At 42.7% G+C, this 20,054-nt stretch overlaps 1 long non-coding RNA gene across 3 annotated transcripts in view; it reads left to right on the forward strand.

Moving 5' to 3' along the window:
* LOC112993648 (uncharacterized) overlaps positions 1-20,054 on the forward strand; it is a 70,514-nt gene that overhangs the window by 24,948 nt on the left and 25,512 nt on the right. The window contains exon 3 of one of the 3 annotated variants that reach the window (XR_010389762.1): positions 1,626-1,779. The exons of 1 other annotated variant lie outside the window; for it this stretch is intronic. This is a non-coding gene — a long non-coding RNA (uncharacterized LOC112993648). Of the gene's footprint in view, positions 1-1,625; positions 1,780-10,909; positions 11,004-20,054 lie in introns of those variants that run through there. One more of the 3 variants, XR_003261756.2, reaches the window with a different exon arrangement.

The raw sequence follows: 20,054 nt of genomic DNA on the forward strand, positions 1-20,054 counted from the left end.
TTTAGTTTTGTCTTTTTTTTATAGGTTTATTTCACCCATCATACATCAAAAGAAAAGAACATGCAATTCAAGGCAGGTTCAGTAATGAAAATACGTCAATATCAAATCCAAACAATATTGTAAAACTCAGACTGAGGCTTCTCCATATGGTATGTTGATATCGCCAGCCAAAAACACAACATGCAACTTCCAGAGCTGGGTTCGATGAACTTTAAAATCTGTACAAAAATAACTGGCGACAGCTTTGCTCAACGCAAAATCCTTTCTACTCTCTCCCAGAAAGAACTGTTCCCCCTGCCGTTTTTCAGCACCTCCTCCTCCCCTTCTGCTTGTTCCTTCCTCCCTCTGTTCTGCTTTTTCCCACGTTTGTATGAATAGCCTCCATGCCCAGTTCTTGTTCTTGTGACAGAGAGGATGCATCAGAGTTTGCTGTCCATCTTGCTTTCCAGAGACGTTACATCACCTGCTTCTGAGGAAAGTTGGTTCCCTGCAGTTTTCCTGTTTCCAAACACTGTCTGTCTTGGATCAGTCCAGTTGTCCGGGTGTATGAATCAATTTTCCTGACCAGTCTCCAAAGGCTCCCTTGCTCTCAAACTTCCAAAACAGCAAGCAGCTACCCAGACCTAGTGCAGAGCACAAATGTGTGGTGAAGCCCTTGATTCCATTCCAGCTGAGGAGAAAGCAGTCTGTGTCGTGACGTGGACCGATCACGTGCCCTGTGAGACAGGACAGCTTCCACCTTTGGGCCTGCTCTCTTGTAGGTCTACATCTATCATTTGTGGACTACATGTCACCAGTATTCCCCTCGCCTAGCTTTGGGGGCTGCCACCACTATATCTGACAGGAAGAGCCAAACATAGTGTTAGTCCCACAGTAGTTTACCTGCCTGTTGTAGGCCAGTGAGAACTGGGGACCATGCCTTTAGGCTTGCACTGTAGGTCACCAAGACTTTGCTTGATTTTTACCAGGAATTCTTCCAGGATTATATCTATGGGTATGATATCCAGGAGAACTATGTGAAAGTCCTCTGCATAAAAAATGTTTGTGGGAGCAGTGTACCTCCTCACTGAATAATGATCAGAGCACTGAAGTACTTATTGCATTGAAATGGGAGATCGGGGAGCAGAGTGTCGAGATAGCAACAGTATTATTAATAGCTGCACAAGTCACTACTGATGACAGTGAGATGAGACCATAAGGAGACTGCAGGAACAACAATAGGTGACAACTTAAAATGTTGTTTTCCTATTGTTATTTCTTGGTCCATGTATCTGTCCTCACACTGCTATTGTCAGTGATTTGATTAGTCTTACTTCTGTGTCTCTAAATAACACCTTTATTGTCACATCCTACTCTCTCACTTCTTGCTTCAGGTCTATCAAGTACTACCTATTATCCACTTATCTCTCTAGTATAGAGAAACATCTTGTGTTAGTGTACTGTGTTCCTTAGGACAGAATCTACTAGTTTAGTCTGTTTTCTGGTAACAGCCATGCAGGCATGGGTATTTGGATGATTTCTGCCAAAACCCATGAAACCAGGAAAAACAATGATTAGCACAGGTAGAGTCTTGTCAAACATGTTTATGCAGATAGTTATCTGTTGTGTTCTTTGATTCGTTACAGAGATCTGTGACTCAGGCGCTCATAACTAGGAAGAATTTTTATTGGTAAGGCAAGACACAAGTCAGAAAGGACCCTTGCACGCTGTGAGCACCAGCTGACTCTAGCAGCCACTGTTTCGAAGCAGAATGTGCAAATCAGCCCAGTGGAGAGCGAGGTCAGTTACCCTTAAAGCATCCATCCCCGAGGCACAAAAGCCATTCTCAGTGTCTGCCTATACTTACTGGAAGGGATACAGAAAAAGGATGACAAAATTTGGATTAAAGAAACAGAGCAGTCCTCTTTCTTTCGTGAGGAATGGGCAGAAGTGGGAGGGATGTTTAGGAAGGAAATATCTTCCATGAAGGGCTGTTACAGATGATGATAAAGCATGAAAAATGTCTAATGACATCATGTGGAGTATGGCTCAAGACACAGACCTCGAGCGAGACGTGTTCAGTGCTCAGTCCTCCTCCCCTGTAGCTAGACTCACAGTTCACTTATGTACAGCATTGCTAATGACTCTGGTCCAGGAGGGCTTGGGGGCAGGAATGGAGTGTGTCATAAATTTGTGCCTGGTCTACACACAGCATCTGTGCCAATGTAGCTGTTCCTGTTTATGCATGGGAGTGTTTACACAGTATAACCCTTCTAGTATAGGTGCAGCTGCATAGTAGAGGCACTTATATCATTAGATCTTATTCCTGATAAATAAGCACTTTTTTAAAGTTTATATTTTATAAAAACTGAGAAGAGAAATGTGTCAACTTTAACCATTAACTGAAGTTGCACACATACAGAAATGTGTGGGAATGTAGCAAATTAACATGACGATGAGGAAAGTCCAGCTAAAGAAAGATGGACATTTTGGGGGAACAGAGGTTTCATCTAGTTTTGGTGGGGGTTCTGATGAAAGATGTGTCATCGTGGAGTAACCCAGCTGACATGAGATCAGTAGGAAAATCCTTTATATTCTGTCATTTCTCTCTTTCAAACTATATCTTTACATCAGTGCGGAAGGGAAAACACATTATCATGCTATAAGGCATGTATCAGAAATGACAGGACAGATAATAGTGGACGTCACATATGTGAGCTAGCGTTGAAAGAGGTGAGTGAACAATATGAACATCAGAAGATGTTCTGACCTGTTAGTGTCGAAAAGAGGTATTTTTATGTTGTGGGAAGAGTATGAAGTATCAGGGGTGGGGAAAAGTAGGTTAGAATGAAACCTCAAAAAAGAGATGTAAAATCCAGGGTAAATCAGGAAGTTAAAGGCTCATGTGGAAATTCTAATCAAACTAAAATGCAAGAAGTAGAAAGATGTTAAGTTAGCTTTAGTTACTCAGAAAATATACATAGCATCGTAAAGAGAAGAAGAAGAAGAAAAAAAGACATATATGCTTCTTCCAGAATCTGATATTTTCTGTGTCCCAACAGGTACTGTATACCCCAATCCTATGTCAGCCAAAAAAGTAGCAAACACACTCATGTTAGTTATTTCCAATTTTATAGAAATTTCATAAGAATATACAAGAGAAAACAAAACCTATCACTGACCATACATTTTTTTGCTTGTTTTTCAATGAAAAAATAACTGCTTTTACATAGGTGTCTAAGGTTTCTTTACTAAGATACCAATGCAGTGAAGCTGCAGTACTGTGAAATCAGTGGAAACTTGGTTGTAATTTTACTCCTTATTGTCATTAATAATGCCATAGAACAGCTTTATTTTGGTTAATCAGAGGTAGGTTGTGGTGCAACAGTTTGTGAACATTTCTGTAGTTTTGGAGTACATCTCAGTGGTGATGCTAAGCAAGTTATTCGTATTCTGTTTTAATTTTTTTTTTCTTTCTTTCTGTCTTTCTGAATGCTAATGAGACTCAGGAAGACAATTTCATTAGGACACTAAGCTTGAAAGAGCAGTTCTTCAGCAAAAGGACTACTAAGAGAAATAGAGCAACTTAAAACAGAAGTATATCATAACCAGTGTACTTTGATTGCATCACAGGGTATAAAGTATCCAAGGATGGAGCCAGGAAAGAGTCCTGGCACTGGATAACCTAAGTCATAGCCAGGCTAAAGGATTGAAAGTTATGGAAAGATGCATAATTTTCCTTCTGATGCCCCATAAATGTTGATGGCTTTATGGGCACAAGTGAGGTGAATTTTTGGGGCATTATGTTTTAATAGTTATATTCAAAATAATGGGAAGGGGAGCCGATGAAAGGAAGGGAAGGGTCCAGCTCTGACTTTGTTGTAGGGAGAGAGCAGTTTTAGGATTAGCACAGGGAAGAAAATATAGGTTGTAACTAATATGTGTTGTCTAACTTGTGAGTCATCTGTGGGGATTCTCCACTGAACAGTTGCAGTGCCTATACTGGCAGTGCAGGAAAGGCCCTGGTTAGCATCTAGGTCCTATCTTCCCTTCTCGCTCAGCTCCATGGCACCATTCTGGAAACTTTCCAAAATAAAGGCCATAATTTAAAGATCTGTGTACTAAACATTCAAGTCACTGGACTGTGAAATTCACACAACTTCCTTCTGGTTTTAAATACCATGTGTTCATTCCCAGACACCTTCTTAAGAAAAAAGGGGAGGGAGGAAGGCAGGGAGATCAGTTGAAGTGGTATAGCTTTCATCACAATGTGTTTGATGAAATATCTCTCAAGATCTTCAATCGTGTTACCTTGCTCCATGCTGTATCAGACTGTCAGGTTAGTCGGTGGTGTGACAATAAAGCAACTCTGTGGAAGGATGCTAAACGGAGCTAGCATGATAGAAATGTTAATCCGTTGTTGCATGCCCACTACTCACTAGCATTTAAGGCAGAGACTGAAAGTATACTTCACCCAGTGTTTTACACAGCCATTTCTTAGAGTCAAGCCTTGAATTGTCTTCTTGGAACTCAAACGGTGCTGAACAGAACAGGAGCAGCTTCAGGGGTGGTCGGGTGCCAAGATGGGTATCCTGAGTGCAAGCCCCCAGCCTCAGCATCACGGAGGCTATTCTCTCCCAGGAGATTTTGACAGCAGGTGTAGGCCAAGAATAACTAATAGAAGATCACAGGCTGAATTAACTGAATCCACTTGTCATCTTCATGATTTGAAGAAATGGGTGTTTTAAAATTTATGCCATCATTAAGGAGGAATCTCCTGACTGACTGCTGTGCATCCAGAAAGCCTTAGATTTTATCTAAGGCTATCTTGCTGCCACAGAGTTTGAAGCAATCCTGTCTATATCAGTCATTCAGAGAACAGGGCTTTCTCTGCTAGCAGATGTGGAAACCTAAATATGACAAAGTACTTAAGAAATTTGTCTACTTATAATCTACAGTGTTGATTTTTAATGCCCTGTTGCACATGGAGCAAGACATCTTTATTCATGCATATTTTTTATAGGATGCTCTCAGCCTATTTCTTGTTCTCATGGGCATCTCCTACAGAAAATACCCTCTTTGTTGGCACTCGCTGCTATTCTCTCATAAGAGAGTAAGTAGACAAGCCAATAGTGAAATGAGCCATGAAAACTGAAACTGTCCCGTTACTCTTACAAGCTGTATCTCTAGATCAGGTAGTAGCAAGTACAGTAGCAGCAGAAGCTATTGCTCAGACCTTTTTTCTGATAAATGGAGGCTGGGAAGTCTTTCTCAGTGGTGTTTTGTTAAGAATTTAGGCATGTAATTACTGTTATATTAGGTGTCTGTTGTAGATGCAAATCCTGTATGAATCACTAAGAAAACAGTTTGGTTTGTCACATGCAACTTCCACTATAACATCTAGGAATGTCTATAAGGAATGCATTTCCTGTGGACTGTGCTGGCCCTTCAATAGTGTGCTGGGCTCTTCTGGTTCTTAGCTGGGATTTTAAAATGTCCTTCTGTCTTGAGCAAAAAAAAATTCAACATCTGATGGTGGTAACACAGGAAAGATTTTTGTGACAGCCAGTGTTGACAAAAGACTGTACAAATAGATTTAGGAAGATTTAAAAACCTGGACAGAAAACAAAAATGAAATTTGGCTTGGAAAGACTTCTACATCTGCAATTACCCAGAACTCGTTGTGAGAAAGAGAAATCTAGGAAACGGTAATTGTTAAAGAGGGCTAAAAAGGACCAGGGAGATCAAACTGGCAATGATATGTGAAAGCAGAAAGATCATGTCAAATTGAAAAGTGTTTGGAAGAGTAGTAGGTCTTGGTCATGACGGGGAGAAACAGTTGAGTTTAGATCAGTCTTAGCTGGCACATGGTCACTAACTTCCCTAGCCAGCACCGTGAGGCAGTCCGCGGGGACTAATGTGGGCCAAGATTAAAGACTGGTCTATGCAAAACGCTACACTGGTGCCGTAGGGAGACTATTCTCTGTGTCCAGACTAGCTTATTCATAGCTAGCTCAGGAAAATAAATGTGTAGTTTGTTCTTGTGTTTTCCAACTCATCTATTTAAGCAAATGATAATGGCAACATTTGTTAATGTCATTTGTAGATATTTTTGGTTAGCTTGAGTGGTCATTTTTGGTTTGCCAAAAGGCTAGATAGTTATTCCTGTTGAGTTTTCTTTGGGTTCTTTATATCTGGGGTTTTTTTTAAGGTGAGGAACACAAGTATTCATATTTCCTTCCCCTTTCCAGTGCTTCAGTGATGTTACGGGCTTATGCGTGGGAAGCAGTTCCCAGTTTTGTTCCTGCAATCAACTGCGGTTGCAGCAAATGCTCTCCGGAGATCTAGCCACCTGATGCTCTGTGCACATTAAGCAGATAATTAAGAATTATCATTTGTGACTTTAGTTATTTATGTATACAGAAGAACGTAGCTGCGATGTTAGAATTTTGGGGGCTTTTGGAAAAATGTGACCCTAAAATTGTAAGCATTTATATTTCTCATTCATAAAGTATATTTGAAGTAAATCTAAAGTCAGGGATGAAAATCTAAAATTAGCTCATTGGGCCAATTAAACAGGTTGATTCTGTGTAGATTGATTAAAATGCACTATCCAGAAAGAAAGAGGAAATTGCATGTCACTGAGGATTAAAAAGAAGGGGCTCTGAAGTTTTTCCTAGAGGCACAACCAAGAACACAGCTTCACTAAAAGGTGATGAATAAAGAGCACTTTGCACAATTACCGCTGACCCTTCCTCATGCTGAGGACATCATGACGACTGTACTGCATCCATTTGTTCAGGAGAGGCTTCTTCCAAGGCTGTGCACAGCCCCAGTCACTTTGTCACCTTTATAATTTCAGCCGGGTTGATTTCCTCCATGGAAACACCCACGCAGATGAGTAGCATGTGTAGTCATTTAACCCCAAATGGAGTGGGAGAAAAAGAGGCTCTTTTTGTATGTGTTTGTACATCCATCCTCTGCATGGTGCTGCATTGTAGGTTTATCCTGGAAACTTATCTTAACCCAAATCTTTTAACCACTTACACAAAGTGGTGTATGCGCTCATGCCAGTGCTCATATACTTTTAACATGTCTTTTATTGTCCATCTGGTGAGGTAGATTAGAGCCCAGGCTTCCTTTGAAGCTAAGCTCCGACCGGCTCACTTTGCAATAAGGAGGTAGGTAAAGCCGGGGGAATGGAGCTTAAGCTTTGATAATGTTCCAGCGCTGTCCTACAGGTTGCTGGGCCTGTGTTTTCCAGCCACAGCAGCACTCCCTTCCTGTATGCCACAAGCCGTCTGCTCCATCACCATTTAACTCAGTTTCTTATGATCTTTTATGTGTTTTCAGTACTTGGTTCATTTCAACCAAATGACCTTAAATAAAATCACTCTAAAGACAGATTTCCTCAGGCAGTCTTCTTTTTATCTAGGTGACTATTTTATCCAGGAGAATTTAGAAGACTTTGGATATTTGTCTGGGATTTCTGGATATCTCACAGCCCAGATGGGACTGTGGGACATCAAAAAGTCCTGTGTTCTGGGTGGACCACCACTAGAGCATGAACAAAATGAGGCTGATGTCCAGTATCCAAAGCCCAGGACCTGACATTAGTCTGATATAGTGGCTTTGCTTCGGATCCGAAAATAGAGGAGGTGACTTTCAGAGGAAAGCTGGGGAGCGGAGGAGTGGTACCCAGAGCATTCGCACAGGTCACGGAGCAGTCCTTAAACAGCTACGTGCTGTTGGGGCTTTGGGCTGAGGATCTGTTGTGGGATTGGCCCGACAGTGCAGAGAGAGGGTAGGGCTGAAGTTAAAGGCTGCTGTGATGTAGCTGTTGTGCCAGTGGATTCCACATCAGAAAGAGGAAAAATTTTCTGATTCCTATAAAATTTGCATTGATTATTTAATGCACCAAAAAAATCAAAGCTGGGGTTACTGACCTGAATTAATATTTAGTGTATACTGTTCCCTTGGCGACTTTGTCCTGGTAGTTGATTCTTACACAGTTATCAAGCATAGGCCCAAATAAAATGGATTGTAAAGCCTAGGAGTTGTTTTGAGTAACGTATTTCCATTGAAATGGGAACATATGATCTTCTCGCGTTCTCCATTGTTTGCTTGTAGTTCGGAGGACAGAAATGAGGATGTTGGGCTATTCTGAGCTGATATCAAATCTCCGGAGATTGTACGCGGAGAGGCTGGCTGTGCAGAGCTGGAGGTGGGCAGCAGCGCGTATTCAGCTGATGTGCCCCAAGGTTTGTGGGTCTCATTCATATCACGAGACTAAACTGTGGCTCTGTTTCAGCTTTTGGATATGACATTTTGCAGTGGTCTCATCCACCTTCTACTGGGGTTTCAACTTGAGTAATGGTGCTGTGGAAGACCCTGTTCAGGATACGGGGGTGCCAGGCCCTTGTATAGATGGGTTTCTGACTGCACAGCATGCACCAGAGTTGTGGTCCTCAGATTTCCGATTTTAAAAGCTCCTCTCCCCCTTCTGCCTCACAAGACCCACTGGCCAGAGCAAGAGCTTCTAGACAGTCTGTATCATGAGTGAAAAACTTTCATGGCTCAGCCTCCCATATTTCTGTAGCTGTTTTGACACCTGTCTGCACACCTGGAGAAGCTTGTGCAGAAGTGTTGGATCTCACACAACTGACTGCACATTCAAACAGAGCTCCCTGTGCACGTTGTGCCTGGGTCTTCTGCACTGGTGTGATGTAACTGTCCAAGTTCCTCATCAGTCCTCCAAAATTTTGGAGACAGCATGGGGCCCAGTCTCACAGGAACTGTGGTAGATGGAAAGGACAGATAACTCTAGCAAAAAGGCTGGGGAACAAAGAGTGACATTTTTGGAAACTTCTCTTGAGAATGTGAAGAAAATCTTTATCTTTTAAAATTCACATTCCTGCTTTTCCCTCGTTCTTTATTTGATAAATTGTTTTCTATTTACAGCCAGCACTTTTTAATGCATTCTCCCTCCCCCCAGTCTAATGGGTTCCATTTTCTCCTTCTGACAATGTTGCCATATGGCTCTATTATTCAGAGATTCCTAAACATGTATTACAACAGTCCTGAAAAATAATTAGGTGCTACTGTGGTGTAAAAGTACATCTGTGATGAAAGGCTCCCAATGGAAATTATGGGATAAAAATGCCCCTAGACATTTTTCTATCCTTCTTCTTCTTCAGCTCCTTTTTGGCCCCCCCACGACCCCTCCACAAAAATGTAAGTGGTGGTATAATAGAGGAAAAAAGTCTGTGTGAACAGTTATTTTCATTTTCTTTCTCAAAAACAATGCACAGTATGTTGGTATTTTTTGAGAAATGACTAGGGAGAGAGATCTCCAGGGAGAAAAAGCTATATATTTAGATTCTGTACATTTAGAATAGAACTTAATTCTATGTTGATAACCAATAATTTACACTCTTCCATCCAGAAGTCCTCCTGTTCCCTGTGGGGAATACAACATATGTCCAGCAAATTGGTAACCATATGCTTCTGCGAATGCGTGGTCCCTCGGCCCTTCTCCTGTTCCCTGCCCATTAATGGTTCCCTGTTAAAGCAGTTTGGTCTCAGATTCACACAGCCTTCACTGAAAGCTTTGTCGGGGCAGGAGGACAACTGCATTGTGTCTTGTTACTAAAATCAAGGGAAAGGTTATTTTCATTTTCCTTTTAATATCGCATGTTCTGTGTTTGGAAGGGTCGCAGGCAGTTGTTTTTGCTAGAGAATTTCTCAGAGGGCAAGTGAATGGATGAGTAAAAGTTTTCTCAGATACTGTTAGAAAAGGCAGGGATGTCTCCCACACAACTTCTTCTCCCTGTTGTATATTGGGAAAATAAATGAAAATCAGGATTATCAAAAACAAATTTCATGGAGGCTTTTCAAAACCGATTTGCTCCCAAGCCCTCTGTTTCAGCCTGTCATGATACCAGCCCTCTGGTACTGCTGCTGAAACTGAGCAGGTACCATATGTGTAACGAAATAAGCCTTCGTTATCTCCTCTGTGCATCAGAACATAGAAACCAAAAGGGCTCCAAGGCACGTTTTTTTCCTCTCCACTGTCACCTTTAAACAGAAGTGCTACAATACAGCAGGGACACTGGCTAGAATATAAAAGCAGTTCATGCAAAGGGGACTGAGAGAATTAGCCTGCTGCTGCCCTCCTCCAGCAGGAAAGATTATCCCAGATAAACAGGAGCAGGGTAATGTTGGACAAATTAGCTTGACTCATGAACCCTGAACTCTTGTCAGTATTAATGCTTGCTAAGTTAAGCAGGCCCAGGCTTTATCACGAGGACTTACCCTCAGAGGCCAATGCAGTACAGCCTGTTTTGTCTTACTGATTCCCTGTATGAGGGGATCTTGATCTTCTTCAAAGACCCCAACAGGTTATTACAGATGGATTTTTTTCCTAACCTGAGCAAGTCAGTGTCTTGACAGTGCCTGGAGGTAAGTGGCTTTAGTGGTGCCCGTGGGCTGGGGGCATGCACAGGGCATCTTTTGCTAAGCTCTCTGCATAAGGATAGACTTTGTTCTGTGTTTGCACAGCGTTTAGGACCACAGGGGGATCAGCCCAGGACTGGTGTATCTAGGCACTGCTTCAACAGCAGTAATCCAGACAAGCCCTACATGGTCTCCATTAATCACTTAACAGCACGGTGTCTAGCAGTTCACAAGCCTTTTCCACATTCAGTTACTTATTTCCTCCCACCGTATATCCTCATCCCCTCCCAAATTCAGACCTGAAAAACCGGTGTGTTTGTACCAGTCAGTCCTCTGTCAAAGGGTGCTTCTGGGCAAATACAGTATTATTAAGGTTTACTAGCCTGCTCTTTCTCTCAACAGCCAGGTGCAACCTGGTCATTTTGTGGTTTCTTTGCGTTTTTTTTCCCCAGTGCGAGGTTAAAAAAAAAAAAAAAGAAAAAAAAGAAAAGGTCTTCCAAGCTCGTCGTGGCCGTGGAGGCAGCCATCTGCAGCACAGAGCCCCCGGTATCACGCAGCGTTCATAAACCGTAGGTGATTCCTGGGTTGTCACAGTTGCCATAGCAACTTCTCTGGGGGCTCGGCAGCGTGGAGTCAGGTGTGCGGGAGCGACTGCGAGGCTGCTCGGTTTTGCAGGGTGGGAAGCCTCTTTTCGCCTCGTACGGGCTTTCTCGTGAAAGCAGACCTCCTTTTTAGCACCACGTTGCATCACGGGGGGCCATACTGGCTGCAGTGTGGGCAGGAATGAGGGGGAAGGTGGCAGGGGGAGTCGGTGGGACACAGCCAGCCAGATGCACGTGAGCACCTCGGGCAACGTGTGCCGGCCGCTGTGGTGGACACCCTGAGGGGGCCCTGTCAGGTGGTTAAAGCCTGGAATCAAGCTTTGCTTTAATGCATGCTGCTGTGTTAAAAGATTGTTCCCCAGTTAAAGTCTTGAAATGACTTGGGAGGCGAGGTGTGGGAGCAAATTGCATGCTCTTCTGAATTTCTGCTGATTTGCTCTCTTGTCCGTTCATTAACAGGCATTTCTTTAAGCAGTAGAGAAAAGTGGTTCTTAAAAAGGAAAAACACACCTTAAATATTTGCTGAAACATGTTTGAAAACTATCTGGAGTGAGTGGAATAATTGGTGTCTGATGTGAACGCCCGTGGGATGTCAGTGAAGTGATGGGAAATGCTGGTGTTCTGCTTTTATGGCTCATCTGTGAGCTTCTTGCACTTCTAAGGTAAAAAAAGATCAGCCTTTTCTTTGAGCTCTAGCATATGCTGGAAGGGGCCTCAGAGATACAGTTCCCTTGAGGAAGACAATATTTGTCCTGTCACGATGTCAAATTCTCTTTCCCTCCTATTCCAAATTTGGTGCAGAGTTCACATATATCTGTCCCCAGGGTACTTGCTTGGTTGCAGTTGCCTAAAGGGCAGATTGGGAGACAAGAAATCAAGATTTTTTTCTTGCCTCTACCAGAATATTCATATATGACCTTGGGCAAACAGTTCCCTTCTCTGTGCAAGACTGAAATGAATCCTTTATATAATGCAGACAGTCGCTACCTATCTCACAGCAGTACAGAGAAGTCTGTTTTGTTCAGGTTTATAAGATTCAGGCTTGAGCTGAATATGCTTAGACTGGTTAGGTGAATCTGAGGTTAAGCCTTGAATTCAATCTGTTCAGTTAATTTTTGAGATTCATCTGTGCAAAGCACTGACTGTTCAACCTGAAGAGTTTTCCCAGGAGATAGGCAAAAATAAAATTATCTATGTTTATTCTGGAGGAGTAACACCAATTATATACATATATATATTTATATTTATGTATTTATATTTTATTCTTCAGAAATATGTATACTTAAGTGGAAAAAATATTTTTGTTACAGAAAAAGATTCAAAGAAAAATGTCCCTGGAAAGAGCTTTGCTGTGTTCATTCATTGAATAATGTGTGTCTTTGCTTCTCATCTGCTAGCTGGAAAGAAGCTCCAGACAAAAGCCTTTTTGTCATGAAAATCATTCACCAACCTTGCCAACTGTCAGTCAGAGAAACAATAAGTTTGAGAGCCAGATGTGCCACCCACCGAAAGTATGTATGTGAGCTTGGGTTAAAGGATGGAGAAGGAAATCTGCTCTCATAATAGACCAGCACAACAGTGCAAAAGCAGCTCTGCCAGCACAGCTCTTCTCTCCCATCAAGAGAGTTGATGGGACCATCTGGCTTTCTCTGGGTTCAAGTTTTCATGGGCACGGTTCCCATCAGTACCGCAAAACGGAAATCATTTGTTCCCAGACCTGATTGCAACACGAGTTGTAACTGTGTCCTTGACTGTTGCAGTCTAGATTGGGCCATAGGCTAATTTAGGATGAATCAAGTAAATGGATGAGATATAGATGAAGTATGGGAACAGATATGACAGAGGAATGTCATAGGTTGCAGCTAAATTCAGCTATAGCTCAGAAATGAAAAATTGAAATCACAAATCCCCAGGCAGGCACAGAAGGTTTTATGAGGCAGTTTCTGTTTGCTGATGCAATCTCAAGGTTTAATACCACTAGGAGAAATGACTTTTCACCACTTCCTTTCCCCTTCCTGCTGTCAGCTGGCGTGCCCGGGGACTGCGGAGTCCCTGGTGGCACGGCACCCTGCGCACGCAGCAGTACGAGTGCTCCAACCAAGAGGGCTGCTATGACGGCAAGTGCATTGGATCGAGCGGAAGGTGAATTTGAAAGGGCCCATCCAGGAAAGCGGCTGGTTGCTTTAGGTATATCCTGGAATCATAGGAATAATATAATTTGATAGTAATACTATAGATACTTGAGACAGTCTTCAGGCTATTCAAATCAGTCATCTGCTCAGTAAGCCCAGAATTACAGTCTCATATGCTTAGTTTGCCTGAGCAGACAAAGTGAAGGTAGTAATCATCTTTAAACACAGCAATAGTCAGCAACTTATCACACCAGAGCAGGTTTAAGAGTAAATTATTGACAGGGGCATCTACAGTGACTTTTTAGCCTTTACTGGAATGCTGGGGGGCAGGTAATTTTGAAGCAGGAGAAATATTTCACTATAGAATAACTTCCCCCTCCCCCCCTTGGTAAATATTTAAGCCATAAAGAAGGCTATAGACATCATGTAATGCTGGGGTGTTTTTGTCTCTAGTAGTCAGCATACACTGAGCTCAGGATTCCTGCTATCCAGTAATGTCAAAATACTTTGAGTTTGGCAGGTCACAGGACACCTTGCAAGGTGAATGCTTATCTGGCCCGGCCTGGTGTACTGTTGTAGGTGGGGGGAAATCAGAGAGGGAGGGATGTTGTACCAGTGTAACTACACTGATTAGGAATGGAGGTCACTTCTGTTTTATTTTTAAAGAAGAGAGTTGTAATATTGTAAAGCTTCTTGCAACTATGCTGCTATTCTAGTCACAGAAAACTTTTATGCAGCAGAATGTTTTTCCCCTTCCCACTCTGGAAAAACTGTGTCTCTGTGCCAAGTACAAGTTGGACTCCTCCGGCTGTACCGGTGGGGCTAGTTAATGCAAAGTATTATCTTGTTGTGTAGAGACGCCCTTGGTGCTCCTCAGGATTCTTAGCCATCGCAGCATTCACTCGTATTTTTACCATACATAGCTGGGGAAGATTCACTGACAAATTTACTTTGCCAAAGGCTGCCTTTAGCATCTGTATCTCTAGGCTACAGCTTTAACTACACCATCTCTGTCTTTTGTTCCATCACCCATAGATATCAGATATATTCAAATCCTCTCCTACTTTCCGAAAACATTGACCAAAACCGTTCTGTGAGGCCGAGCTGGCCACTGCCCAGCAATATAATATAAGAGCAGTACAGCTACTGATAAAAATAGCAGAATATTTCTCTCAAGCTCATAACAAGCTACAGACCTCTATTTCCTCCCCTTCTCCCACTGCAATTCCTCTCTGAAATGTCTCAATTTTTCCTGATGGCAGAAGAATAATGTATCGTGCTTTAAAGAGCCAAAAAACCTGCTTGTGTTCGACTATAGCACAAAAAGCTGCAAGCTAGGCTTTCAAAAGCTAATAATGCTTCAGTCATTGTAAGTACATACAAGACAAAAATCATTTGAGAGAAGCAAGATGCCAGAATTAGAAATTCAATGCCGGAAAGCAGCATGCATTTCCTGTCACTGTGATATTATTATATAGTAAAGGCTGCTGCCAGGCCAACTCTTCTGTACCTCTCTTTGCTATATAGATGGAATCTACCCAAATATCAGCCTTTCTCTGCATCTATTCACCTGCCTTCTTAGTAACTTTCAAATAACTGGCCCTAGCTGATTTGCTCTGAAGTAGACTACTTATTTATAAGTGCCTTCCCAAATAAGCCTCTGTCTGATTCACGGAGTAACACTCACTAATTTGCTATGTCGCTACCTAAAGTGATGAGAAGGGTCAGCTGGTAACTGTACGGGTGAGCAGGACTGATTTCCTGGCAGTCTTGACGTTACAGACCAGAGTGACTCAAAAATTTGTGGCAAAATCGGGAGTAGCGCTCTTCTCTTCTCCTCCAAAGGCACAAACTCGGATCACTCACAGAAGCAACTCCATTTGTGTTCCCATTATCAGAGTTTATGACGCAGAGATGATCTGTTACTGTTTAGGCTTGAAACATGCTTTTAGACTTACAGATTTTAAAGCCAGAAAGAATCATTAGGTTGTCTACCCAGACCACCTCTGTCATATATAAACTGCAGAATTTCATCTTGTTTATCCTTGCACTGATAACTCTCAGTAACTTCTGGCATTTTTTAAAGGACATCTTTCAGAAATACACCCTTGCTTTCATTTAGACCATCCACTGATGAGAAGTCGAGCCCTACCATTTGTTGCTGTGGTTCATGTAGGAACAGTGCTTAGAACCAGATAAACTTGATTGATGTAGGAATGACACAGAAAGATCTGCAGTTCAGCTCTCACCTTCTCTGTGCCCATTCAACTTGTGTCCTTCTAACTGAAGGAACTGAAGCAGCTGTATCAAAGTTCACATAACTTATGCAAGGGGGGAGGAACTTTGTTGTCAGTGTTTGAATCTGAAAAACTAGAAACACCGAGTCCTGTCAGTGGTTTTCTCACCAAGCTGGATATAGCTTTGAGCTCTGAGCCTTATGCTTTCCCACTGTTTGGGAAAGCACAGAGTCCAAATTCCACTAAAATCCTTTCTAAATAAAAATAATAACCACTTACAAATCTAAAGGCCAAATTTTCAAATATGTCCTGAGTTATAACAGAAGCAAGTAATATCATGCCATTGCTTTCTACCAGTCCAGTGAGTTTTCTGGATGGGGTGACTCGGACAGCGGGTAAAAGTTGAACTGTTACCTTGTCTCTCCGGAGAAAGGTTTGGCACAAGTAGTCTTGTCTACATGCTGCAGTTAGGAAACTGTAGCCTTAGGGACAAGGAAAGCTTGCCATTTCAAGTCACCCTCCCATGACTTGGCAGCGCCTAGTGAGATGCGAAATGAGCAAGCGGCCTCAGCACTGTTCCCTGGGAGCTGCATTTCCACATCGCAAAAACTGTCCTTGCCCTTTGCGCTGACTGGCATCTGTGTGAGCAGTCTGAAATGAAATGTCTGAATGGCTCATGCTTAAGTTAAGTCTTTGGTAGGAGAGATCATCCAGTCAGTGCTGAGTACTGGCTAAGAGGACATCACGTTTGTTCAATGTCAGCAGTGCTTGTGCTGATGGACAGTGAACCCCACAGGTAGAGGGTATCAGGCTCAAGCCTCTCAAGTGTGTGCTTAAAGTATTTCTGTATGTTTTCGGAAGGCAGGAGAACGCCAGCTGTTTTGCTTACCTTTCAGCATTCCCTTCTTAAAAGGATGAACTACTCATTTGAGAACCAAATGTGTGTCTCAGTTTGACATGCAGCTTTAAACTACAGTTTTCCATGGCAATTTCTAGTGACTAGTGAATTGAGCTGTACCACCCTGAAGTTGATATTTCTTTCCAAAAGAACAGAACACTCGTAACATATATTGATGTCACTCAGACAAGTGGAATGCGGGTACAGCTCCTGCATTCTCTAAAATTAGGCATTCACAAATCAGTAACCTCAGAAACCCATTTTTGGGATGTTCTGGGCTTCAGATCAGCTCAGCTTTACAGAAATGCCCACAATGCCCACTGTAGTGTTTGCTACACAGGAAAAATCTGCCATCACCGATCTTCTTCCATTAAGCCGTAGCAGCCTTTGCTCACATGAGGCCCGGAGGACTTGTGCAGCGTACTGATTTGCTATATATCTACATATATCTCTATATATAGATTCCAAAATGAATATTGACTCAGTTATTTCTTTAAAAGTAAATCACTTTACCTTGTTTCTTTTGGTTTTTCTTTTTCTTTTTCTTTTTTCTTTTTAGTATCATGAGAATGCTGGGGTTTCTCAGTACACACAAAACAGGATGGTTTCCATTCGATGAAGCAAATACCTATTTTTATTTTCTTGTGATGCATGCAGAATGGACTTTCAGTCTAGAATTTCAGCATTCAAGCACGTAGCTTTACAGGTGGTGCTGTTATTCTGCTACCAATTTTCAATTTCCTATGAGTTTCCTCTATGTCACCTTGTAATGTTTCCTGTAAAAGTTTACCTCGGAGGTAAGTTTACTCAGTGGGGACTAGCAAGAATTCGTACTGTAGCCAGCTGTTATGAATTAAGTAATTTTTCTGGAGTGCTAAGAGTGTGGAGTCATGCTTTAGGTCTGCACTGTTGCCAAAAGAAGCAGTTCTGTCCTCCCCTGAACATCTGGTCACATCTTCCTGCCACCTCCCTTGTCAGTGCTGGCATTTTAGGTTAGTGAGGAGGATCAGCTTGCTTCTGTCTGCCGACTTTGCAGGGTTAGTTTTCAGCTGGATCAGCAAGCCAGTCTGGCACTTTACCCAACTCTGTGATTGCCAGTACCCACACAAGAGAGCTGTTGGGAATGTACGGCAGGGAGGAAACAGACTCAGAATGGCTTAAACCGATCGTGAAAGCAAACCCGTTAATGAAAGCTGCTACTCCATGCTAGTGCTGGCTCTTCTTCCACGCATGTCACAGCCATCCTATCTCCAAGTGCTGCCTGGGTTTCCTGCTTGAATTGTTTACAAAGTCTCTCAGTAAGGTCTAGCTTTGCTGTAGTTCAAGTCGCGTTATAAAACTAAATGGAGATTCTGGATTTCATTTAATTAGATCTATCTGGGGATTTACACTGCATCCTCACCCTAAGGTTTCGCTTCCCGCTTCTGATTCAAAGGAACTGCAAAACCTGAAATGAAAGTTAGTTGAAGCCATGATATCTCCCTCATTTTTTTTCCTTCTGATAGCACAGGCATATGAAATGCAATCTTTGGGTAGCACTGAAATGATTGGACAGGCCAATTTGCTTCAAGAGGCCTTTAACAAATTTACCAAGCCGAGATACTGCCCCAAGTTGGGAGCATATCTGGCAGGGTGACATTAGGGGTTGGATTCAGTGGAGAGAGGTTTGTGCCCGTTCAATGGCAGCATCTTTCTACATTGGATTTTGTGTTTCAGGTGTTGCCGTGTATTTCTAAGGCAGTTGGCTAGATGGCGCTGGAACATATGTGTCCCTATATGAATGTGACCACTTTATGATCAAGTCAGGGGCCTCAGTCAGCTCATCCTCAAGTTTCAGGGTAAGCTAAGGAAAAAAAAAAAAGTCATACCCTGCTTCAGTGCAGACATGACTTAATGGGTCCCCTCTGCAGAGCTGGAGAGGGTATATGCCATTCGCTGTATCCTCCAAGCTGTGCGCGCTTAGATGGGAGACAAGGCTTCTGTAGGGTGCTTGCTGAACTGGGGAAGGGGTCTACTAGCATGCCTGTACAAGATGTCCCTTGCAGGGTCACCTGGTGGGCAATGGTTCTGCTTTTCATCTCTTCTATGCAAGAAGTTTCAACAAAAATGAGCAAAATGTCTTCAGTGAGGCTGCCCTTTTCTTTGGAGAACGAGGAAGCAAGCTTTAGGGTAATTGTTAGACTTACTGCATTCCTGACCTGCAGGGTGTCTCAAGAGCAAGGTTGGAGCTCTACGGTATTCATGTGGCCTGATAGCTGAGATGGGAAACATTTCTCCCACGGTGGTTTTTACAAAAAGAGTACTTTAAGGCTTTTTCACCTACTGGAGCTGTGTGAAGTTGTAATAACTGTGTAGAGAAGACTTTCCACCTCTGTTCTGAGAGTATTAAGTGATTATTTTAAAATATCGATACTTATTTTGTTGTTTTCCTTGGCTGACTGATGAAAGTCCCAGTGTCATCTGGTAGTTAAACCCCAGCACCAGTTATCTGCATGGGTCTCAGCCACTCAGTAAGGCTCTGTGTAGTTCCTGAATGCTCCCGCTGGTTTCCTGCATCAGACAGCACCACTTAAGGCAACATTCTCCATCCAGGATGCTATAAAGCCCTCAAAAACATGACAGAGCCTCTAAAGCCCTATGCTTGCACGGTGTCTCAGTTTCTTGCATGTTACCAGTCATCCATTGTGGATGCTCTTTGGCATAATGCTGGTCCCCAGAGGCAAGCAGGCTGGTTGCATGGCATTACCAGAGGAAGGGTTTTGACCCTGGAAATTTTTTCCTCTCTTGAAGACTGGGTGATGTCTGTAGCCTGCAATGAGTCCCTCTGGTGATTCAGTTCTTCTCTCCCGAATGGTTTCCACTGGTAAATTCACTAAATTTTGTTCAAAGTGGCTGTGACCAGTAACTCTAAGCATTATTTTTTAGGCCTCTTTCACTTGCTGTGTCCTGCCACACCTTATTTCCAGCAGCTATGTGCAGGCAGCAGAGCTGCTCCAAAGGTAACCCCAGCAGGCAGAAAACTCTCTCAGGCAGAGGCGCTTTCCTCTGCAGCATCTTTAAGTTCCTTTGGTCAGACACAACTCTGAGCACAAATTATGCCAAAATCTCAAGAACTTTGAATTTTAGGCAGAATTTAGGCGGAATTTAGGAATTTCCATTAGAAAGTTGACCAAATAAGCTGGAGGAACCATAGGACTCAGTGGAGAGTTCAGTGAACAGATTTGACTCTGTTCTGTATCCAGGCCATGACAGTTCTGCTTTGTTTCAAAAGCCCTCTGCTACAAACAAGCAGTGGAAAGTCTTCAGGGCGAGACAGCACCACTTTCCTTGCTATTCATAGTTAGTGGATTCAGTACACAATATACTTGGGACTTAAAGGCCTGCAGCAATTAGGTTTTCATGTCTGAATGCTGAACTCCTCCTAAGAGGGCTTTCTGGCACCTGCCTCTGTTAGAAACTGTATGTCTTCAAAGGCGGAATGTCAGATGGGAGAATAGCTACAGGGGTCTGACTAGAAATAACGTGAAAAACTTAGCAAAGGGAAATGTCATTCTTCATGGGGAGAGCTATTAAATAGTGTTGCAAAGGAAATGGTTGAAACCTTTCTCTTGTGTCACTGCAGACTGAGTTGAGCAAAGCACTGAGGCAGGAAGCAGTCATGGACTGCTCACAGATGACCTTCATGATTACTGTGTCTAATTCCAGTGGCTGGGATCTTCCTTTTCAGAGGAAGACTGTGTGGAAAACCCTG

The sequence above is a fragment of the Dromaius novaehollandiae genome, chromosome 6 (assembly GCF_036370855.1).
Source record: "Dromaius novaehollandiae isolate bDroNov1 chromosome 6, bDroNov1.hap1, whole genome shotgun sequence".
NCBI lineage: Eukaryota > Metazoa > Chordata > Aves > Casuariiformes > Dromaiidae > Dromaius > Dromaius novaehollandiae.